This window comes from Cricetulus griseus, chromosome 2 (genome assembly GCF_003668045.3).
Source record: "Cricetulus griseus strain 17A/GY chromosome 2, alternate assembly CriGri-PICRH-1.0, whole genome shotgun sequence".
NCBI classification, from domain to species: Eukaryota; Metazoa; Chordata; class Mammalia; order Rodentia; family Cricetidae; genus Cricetulus; species Cricetulus griseus.
Window position 1 is genome coordinate 77774433 of NC_048595.1, and position 9110 is coordinate 77783542.

Genomic DNA, 9110 nt, shown 5'->3' on the forward strand with positions numbered 1-9110 from the left:
GAGTTAGCCAGTAAGAAGCTCTAACCATTGGCCAAGAGTTTAATAATTAATATGTCTGTCTGCTTGCCTATTTGGGTCTGAAGGGTGGCGGTACCTGGAAGGACAGAAACTTTCAGCTACAAAAACACTTAACATATATTAAAAATTTGGCAATTTCAAGTCTCTTATTGCTTGATAAGGTTAGTTTTTTGGCAAGTGAATAACTGTGTCATAATAATCTACTACAAATGACTTGCAGAGCTCCTCTGTGAACTTGATGCTGCCAAAATTTTTGCAGTCCATTTCAGATTCCATAGAAGATATTGTCCCCAAGCACTAGGAACCTTCCTTTACCTGTTCTTGGAAAGATGTTGCTGTCCATTAAATTATAGATAATTGAGGCCAGGCATTGATGGTGCATGTCTTTAATCCAAGGACTAGGGAGGCAGAAGCAGGTGAATCTCTGTGAGTTCAAGGCCAGCCTGGTCTCCAGAGCGAGTGCCAGGATAGGCTCCAAAGCTACAGAGAGAAACCTGTCTTGAAAAACCAAAAAAAAAATTACAGATGATTGTATTTAATATCAATTTTCTTCTTAAACCTCAAAGTATCCATATTTGGTATTCAGTTTCCCACTTGTAAAATTTTTCCTAGGGAAGAGGAGACAAAGACATTATTATGCCCTTTACATTTCCTGCATTACTGTAGCTAATGTGTCTCTTAACTTTGGTTTGGTGTGTGTGTTTTTGCATTTGCATTTCTGTGTGTGTGGGTGTGTGTGTGGGTGTGGGTGTATATTTATATGCATCAATGTATCCTAGTTAGGCTTTCTATTGTTGTGAAGGTACATGATGAACATGGCAACCCTTATAAAGAAAAACACTAAATTGAGATGGTTTGATTACATTTCAGAGGTTTAATCATTGCATGAAGCAAGGCAGCATGTAGGCAGACTTCAGATTTCAGTTGCCTGTTCTCATTCTATGAGACAGGTGTAGCTTATCCATAACCAGCAAGGAAGCTCATTTCTTGCCTTCTCATAGCAAAGCTGAATCGTAGTAACTTTCATTACACCATAAATTAGATCAGGAAAAGTTAATATTCTTTGTTTGTGACATTCATCAAACATTCATATGTGAATAAACACATACTTAAACACACAAAACTTTCTTCAGCAATTCTGTGTGTAATTGCTACCCTTAGTACTTTATCTTTTACTGTGTGGTTTTGAAATACTAAAACTATGTGTTGTCAGATGAAATTCTGAACAAATAGTAAAATGTGGTACCCTTCCAAAACCTTAGCACAGACACTGACATCTCAAAGCAGATAACACCAGTCCATTGGTAATGTCACTCTATTGAGCAAAATGGAAACCTCCAAATGGATGGTCTATAGACAAGGGTGACAGGATTGAAGTAAAATATTTTGATGTGTTCTGACATTTTCTAAACCTAGGAGAGAACAACATCTCTTTCAAATAAGTTCCCTGGCTCTCAATTCCTTGCTTTCAAAGTAACTACTGAGAAACAAAGACATGGACAGCATCAAGCTTTTAGTAAGGTTTTCTGCCTGTCTTAAATTTGAGTGAATTCTCTTTGCTTCCGTTCCATGTATATTTATATGGATTGTGAATTCCTCTATTTATACATATATACATCATGTTTCTAGGTCTGTGTGCCTGGCAGTGAAACAGACTTCAGAATTTAGAGACAATTAAGAAAAATTCATGACATCAGAAAGGTCCTTTCCATATAAACAGATAATAAGCGCACCACTGAGGAGTAATTTACTGTTCTTGCTTCTGTAGCTGATAACACAGGTAGTGGTCATAGACATCCTTAACTACAAGTATATGTTGTCAGAATTCATTCTGCCAGTGGCTTTGGGATACCAGCCATAGTGTGCATCCTCTGGCTCTCTGTTTATAAGCAATCATGTTCACAGACAACAAGCTACACCCTTTACATTCAACCCATCTCATGATTTTTATTTTGCCTAAGAGAGGGTTCTAATCATTAGGAAATGAACAGCTACCTCTGAAATGGGAAAATTGGGTCATGCACTAAAGCAAGTACCCTAATGCAATTGGCAGAATGAATTCCCACAACTGCACATAGGAGAAGAACAGAAGAATAGAACAATGCAATATTTAAACTAAAGTTTTGGGGAAGTAAATAAATTTTCTGATATGTGAAGAAGGAGGCGTGAAAAAATGGTAGATAAAAAAGATTTTATGACACCATATATTTGGTTGTGAGATAAATTTTGTAAAGGAATAACCTAGAAAGAAAGCTCAAAAATTATGTTATTCCTCATATCAAATTGTAGTCTTGAAAAAAATGAACTGGCAAAGACAGGCAGAAGGATGAGGTCAGATATTCATGAAAATGAATGTGTGAAATAAATTCCAGTTTGTTTAAACTACAACCTTTTTTCTTGGTGACACTGAATAAGCTTTTAAACCGTGTTAAATCTCATTTTTCTTACCTATAAAATGGGCATTAGAACATCAATGTCAAATCTATTTTATGTCAAGAAAAGGAGATAACATGCCCACATATCTAACCTGATTCTAGACACGAAGTAGGAATTCACTATCAACAACTTCTTTCTCTTCAATTTTAGCTCTCACCAAATTGTCTATCGAAATTTGCATTCCTTTACAAGTGACAGGAAAAAAGTCATAACTACTGACCAATTTTTACAGATGTCTTTGGGTTTTTATCTTCTTGATTGACAGGTAAATGTATAATCTGAACTGAAATTTGTCAAATGAGATAGTGGAGCATGATGGCTCAAGGCACAAAGTAGCATAGGGGGTTTTGAAATGTGAGTTTTAAAGAAGATTTTATGAATATTTGTGGGAGAAGTAATGTGTTTATTGAGTAAGATAACTTTTTCTATTCCAAATCCTAGTGGACAAGCTATATCCTCTGTTACATTTATTTTCATGACCCCAACAAAAAGAAGAGGTGTCTAAATTACAAGACAACTGATACAATGCTATTAATGTTATGAAAAATATAGAAAGTTCATAAATGGATATTTATGGGCAAATACCATGATATATTAATTTCTGATACAGCATAGATAGATGAACTCTAGCTTCAAGAGTGTTATGAACTCTAACCTCAAGGATGCATTATGATCACAACTGAACACAATTGCAACTTATTTTTGGTCACCTCACTGTAATCTTAGCTATCAGTTGGTCTGGAGCAGTCTGACTCAAGGACTAAATCAAGGAAGTCATATGATCCACAGTTTAGCTTGTTACACTTAGGTGCATAGTGTGGGAAAAGCAATACTGTCTCCTGTGTCTTCCTTATGAAGTCAGATACAAGCTTTGTGGGAACTCCCAAAGCCTGTATGGAGATTCACTTTGCAGTTGTCACAAGACCAGTATTTATTCTTGTCTGATCAACTTGGTTATACTATGCCCAACTATAAGCCTGTTATTTCTATTGTTATCAACTCTGTTGTTCCCAGCTTCACTATTTTAACACTAACATTAAATTTACCCACTCTTATAACACAATAACTTTGATATTCTGGCATCAGTCTCAAAGCACTAGAAAAGGATAAGCTTGAGAGGCTACTAGAACCTTCTGTATTCTGTAAAACAAACTGAGTGCATCATTCAGATGAGAACTTGGAAGATCAGAATGGTTGAGAGAAGTGAGGACAATGGAGGCTTGGCTATTGCATTTTAGAATTGAACTCAGGGTAGAACTGGGCCCCTGAACACTTGTTTGATATTTGGGTAATATGACTGCCTTCATGCAGCCTGTGTCCTGAGAACCTAGGCGACTTTTAATTCCAAAGTAATAAATTAACTTGCTTGATGGGGGAATTTTAAAGCAGGAGAACATTCAGGATGTGGCAAGGCTATTGTTTACTGGTTCTTTCTAGGTACACAGGGAGACAGAGCAGAAAGTAAAGGAGAAAAATATTAAAATGTTGTGATTTCATAAGATCAAAGGTACAAGTTTCAATTTACAGAAAAGGCATACTCTTAAAAAGCAGCAGTAACTCTTAAAAAGATTCGAGCCACTATTGAAAAACATGGTGCTTCACAAGAGGAGAGGGAAGGCTCTCTGAAGGAAAGATGCCACAGACTAAAGGCTCCATTTTGTGAAGCTGACAGATGACTTGAAAGGGGAGAACATAGATTGAAACAGATATTGCCACATGGGGCGTTCCCTTCTCCTCCAAAGCAAATGGCTAGAGAAATTGTTCCATGAGGTCAGTATAGAAGCTGAGGCAATCATAGACCAAGGAGCTAGGGTTTCATCTTATTCTGACAGCAGGGCTTGGAAGCGTCCTTTACTTTAGAACTTGTTTGAAGAATAAATGGTGGAAGATTGATGGCATCATATAATTTTTCACCACAGACCCAGAGAACTGCTGAGGCATAATAATTATTGGTGAAGTTGGAATTTTATGAGGAAGTTGTAATGAAGACACCAGATGTTAGAAATGCTGCAACTGTGAGATGCCTGCTGTAGCAACCTGCAGGTGTGGAGTACTAATGACTCAAGAGAAAGGTTGCATATGATATAGGTAACAGAACTGGGGAGGCAAGTGACTGGCTAAGCTGTAGGGAACAATTCCATATCATGTGGCAGATGTTCAACATCATGTTGCCAGATTTACTGTGTTCCTTTCTGGGATTCATTTTGGATGTGTTCCTTTATTTGATTGCTATATCACCATTTTTACATTTTGGAATGTGAATGCTTGTGCCATTGTATATTAAAACTATGTAATTTGTTATTTATTTTGTGGAAGTTCACTGTTAAGTGATTGTAAACAATAGACTTTGAGTGATAAAGCTCTGTCAATATAATATTAATTGACTGAACTATGGCAAACGGTGTTGATAGTGAGGAAACCATGCATGAGTGGAAATGGAAGAGACATAGGACCACTTTTTACTTTCTTTTTAGTTTCTTTGGCTATAAAACTACTCTTAAAATAGTACTGCATTACTTTAAAGACATCATATGCCATTAAAAATGATTTACTGATAGCCTACTTTTATTGTGTTTATGATGAATAATTTAACTCTGTTTAAATTCATTCCTACAAAATGCACACTATTAAAAATAATGTACATCCTTGTATATTAAAAGAAGTTAAAAAGCAATACCTTTATGCTAAATTATGCATTCACTAAAATATAATAAGCAGAATAATTACTGTTGGAATATACTCATTTAGTTAAATTAATTTTCTTTAATATTTGTTTCTGATACTGCATCAATGTGGGAGCTTTCCCAGAGGAATAAACGTCTCAATATTGTGTTAGTGTTTCCTTCAGAAAACTGCTTAGAAACTACTTCATTGTTTTATGCTATGGTAAACATATACTAAAATTTCTGTCATTATCTATATGCAATGTAGTTTATTGCATATTTACACTTGGGAAATATTCTATAGATATGAAGTTAACTTGAAACCAAGAACAAGTTTACTAAATGATATGTGTGTATCTGTAAACACAAACACCTCTATCAGTCCCCATTTATATACATACTCATTGCGGGGGGGGGGGGTGAACACAAAAACTTGGCCATGCAAAGCAAGCAATTTGCTACTATGCTAGTCCCTAATGATATACACATTTATTCTTGATATTAAAATATATAAGCATTTTAATCTAAAAGTTTCATAGTTACATTTTTATTCTCACTTATTTTGGGGATTTTTATTGACAAATGCAGTTTAAAATAATTAGGTGTTTTGTTACAGGTGTGTATCTTAGACATTTTAACATATTCTGTTGCTGCAGAATCAAGAGATTCTCAGCACATTCTTTCATTCCAGCACAGTGTACAACTTCAATGTTATAAATGTTCAAATAAATAGACTTTTGGCATCTATATCATCAAATGCTTTGTTAAATACTTCAAAATTGCAGCCAAAATTTAAGAGACAAATTGAAATGTGGTGGTCCTTGCAAAAATATTCACAACTATTTACAAAATAAATATTCCAAAACAAAAATGTTTCTTAAATCTGATTTATGATAGGCATGCAATTCTAATGAATACCTTTAAAGGATCCTTGATTGAGCAAAATTAGGGATTATAAGAGCAACAACAATAATGTTAAGCCTATTTCTTTACTATTGATTTTTTCCCCATGACCAAGTGAAAAATTCTTTTTACTTACTTACTTCCTTTTCTTTTTTTTAAAATTAGAAGCAATCTTATTTTACATACCAATCACAGTTTCCTCTCCCAGCCATCCTTCCATGCCTCCCACCTACTCCCTCCTACTCCCAGGATCCACTCCCTGGGAGAGTAAGGACTTACTATTGATTTCTCTATGTAAGAGTAAAACCACACATTTTAAATGTGAAATACTGAACTGATATTTATATTGGTGTTGAGATTATTGCTGCAAATTTTTTATCATCAATACTAAAATTTGTCTAAATTTACTCTACCATTTTTTAAAATGTGAAATATTTATCTAAATGAAATTTATTTCTGGAAGCATTACTTCAAATTTCATTATCCATATTGTAGTTGTTTTCACAATGAAAACATTATTAAGAATAGAAGTTAAAACATCTGGTGGTGCTGATGAAAACTTGTTTTGATTTGCTTATTTGTGAAGCTTTTCTTGTAGCAATGACGCCATCATGCTAGTAGCTATCACTTCATATTTTATGTTTTCAGGGAAAAAGAATACTAATAAAACTGTGAGAAACTAGTGATCTTCTGCCTTCAACTAAATGGTACGCCTGGCAGATTAATGTAGATCAAGCTTCCATAGGATAATTAATTTTTTAGAGAATAATTTTCATAGACTTAATGTGAAAAAGAAGATAATCAGGGTCTTCAATATAGTTCTTTTTTTTTCCACAGTCAAAAACATCCCTCTGAACTTCACATATATCATACACCTAGATCTATACATCACCTATCATTCTATTTAGCATTAGCATTTACCATGCCATCATCTATTATTTTATCTATACTACACTATCATCTATCATCCATATATCAAATATCTATTACCCATAAATTAATCATCTATCATATGGCTGCCTATTATCTATGTATGTAGGTATGTATATATCTATATCATCTATTTCTATCATCTGATATATAACCATCTATATATCATCTACCAAATATTATCTATCCACCATCTATCTACATACCACCTGTCATCTTTCCTCTATCTCATCAATCCTATCTATCTATCTATCTATCTATCTATCTATCTATCTATCATCTTTTTATCTAATCAGTAATCCATTATTTAGTCAAGTTACAATTATATTAGCCATTTTTCACTACTCATTATTCTTGTCTACTTTTACTTACTTTCTAATTCTTTTTGTTTCTAGTGATGATATGCATAACATCTTGGCAAATGACCTTCCATCCTTTTTATAAATTATGTTATATTTATTGATTTTAATTAATTAATTTTTATTTAAATTAAAAACAATTGTATTTTACATACCAATGACACTTCCCTCTCCCTCCCATACTCTCATTCTCCCCACAAACCCCCCTTCCAATCTCCCATCCACTCCATAGGGAGGATGAGACCTCCCATGGTGAATCATTAAAATCTGTCTCAGCATTTGGGACAGGACCTAGGCTGAGAGAATATCTCTTCACAGGGAATGGACTCCCAAAGCCCATTTGTGCACTAGGGAGAAATATTGGTTACACTGCCAGAGGCCCCATAGACTGTCCAGCATCCCCAAATGATACCCATGTTCAGGGGGCCTGGTTCAGACCTATGCTCATTCCCCAGCTGTCACACTTGGGTTCATGAACTCCCACTTGTTCAGGTCACCTGTTTCTTTGGGTTTCCCCAGCATGATCTTGATTCCTTTGCTCATATCTCCTTCCCTCTCTACAACTGGATTCCAGGAGTTCAGATCAGTGCTTAGTTGTGAATATTTGCTTCTCCTTCCATCAGTTACTAGATGAAGGTTCTGTGATGGCATTTAATGTAGTAATCAATCTCATTATTGGGGAAGAACATTTAAGGTATCCTTTCAACTATTTTGGATCCTGGAGATTTCCCTAGTGCCAGGTTTCTCCTTAAGCTCATAATGGCTCCCTCTATTAAGGAATCTCTTTCCTTGCTCTCCTTCTCCGTTCTTCCCCCAACTTGACTATCCTAATCCCTCATGTTTTCCTCCCCACTCCTTTATGAATTCTTAAGTATGAAACAGGAGTAAATAGATCAATATACCTCTGTATGCCTTTCTGTAAAGAAAACTGGATGGCTATTTCAAAAACTTTTCTTTTCTGGACAGTCTATTTTATACATTTTTCCTGAATTATTTTTATTATGCATATTCATTTGTACATTTTATTTTTCTAATCAATAAGACTTTATGGTATTTTCTTTGTCAGGTGTAATAGTTCTCATCTATTGTTTTTAATAGCTTTAAAGTAGCCTGTAGGTCTGAATATAGTATTATTTCATCAGTTCTCCACATTTGCTACTGTGTTAATACTGTCTGAAACCATGAATAATGCTGCAATAAACTTCATGCATAAATATGTATATAGTATGTATTTTTTTTCTGAAAGATCAACTCCTAATAGGAAACACTGAGCCAAACACTCCAGGGGATAAAACGGATTTTCTCTCTTCCTGTAGTGTAGGGTGAAACCCTGATTAAGAGGTACCACTGAGCTGGGCGGTGGTGGCGCATGCCTTTAATCCCAGCATTCGGGAGGCAGAGGCAGGTGGATCTCTGTGAGTTCGAGACCAGCCTGGTCTACAAGAGCTAGTACCAAGACAGACTCCAAAGCAACAGGGAAACCCTGTCTCGAAAAACTTAAAAAAAAAAAAAGAGGTACCACTGACCATGTCCACTTGGGCTTGGTCACATGTACCCTGACCATGCCTGCTTGGGAGTGACCCAACCAGGGTTTAAGTAGGAGAGTGGCACACATGCGCCTCCCTTTTCTCTCTTTCACTTGACTGAGCTCACTAGGAAGCATCTTGTGGGTCCCTCTTTCTCCGGTGCACTGGCTCTCTTGCATGAGTACTATTCCTTAATAAACTACCTGTTATCAATCTATTTCTGACTCCACTTTGTAAACCTCATTACTATAACTATCAATTTCCAATACTCCCTT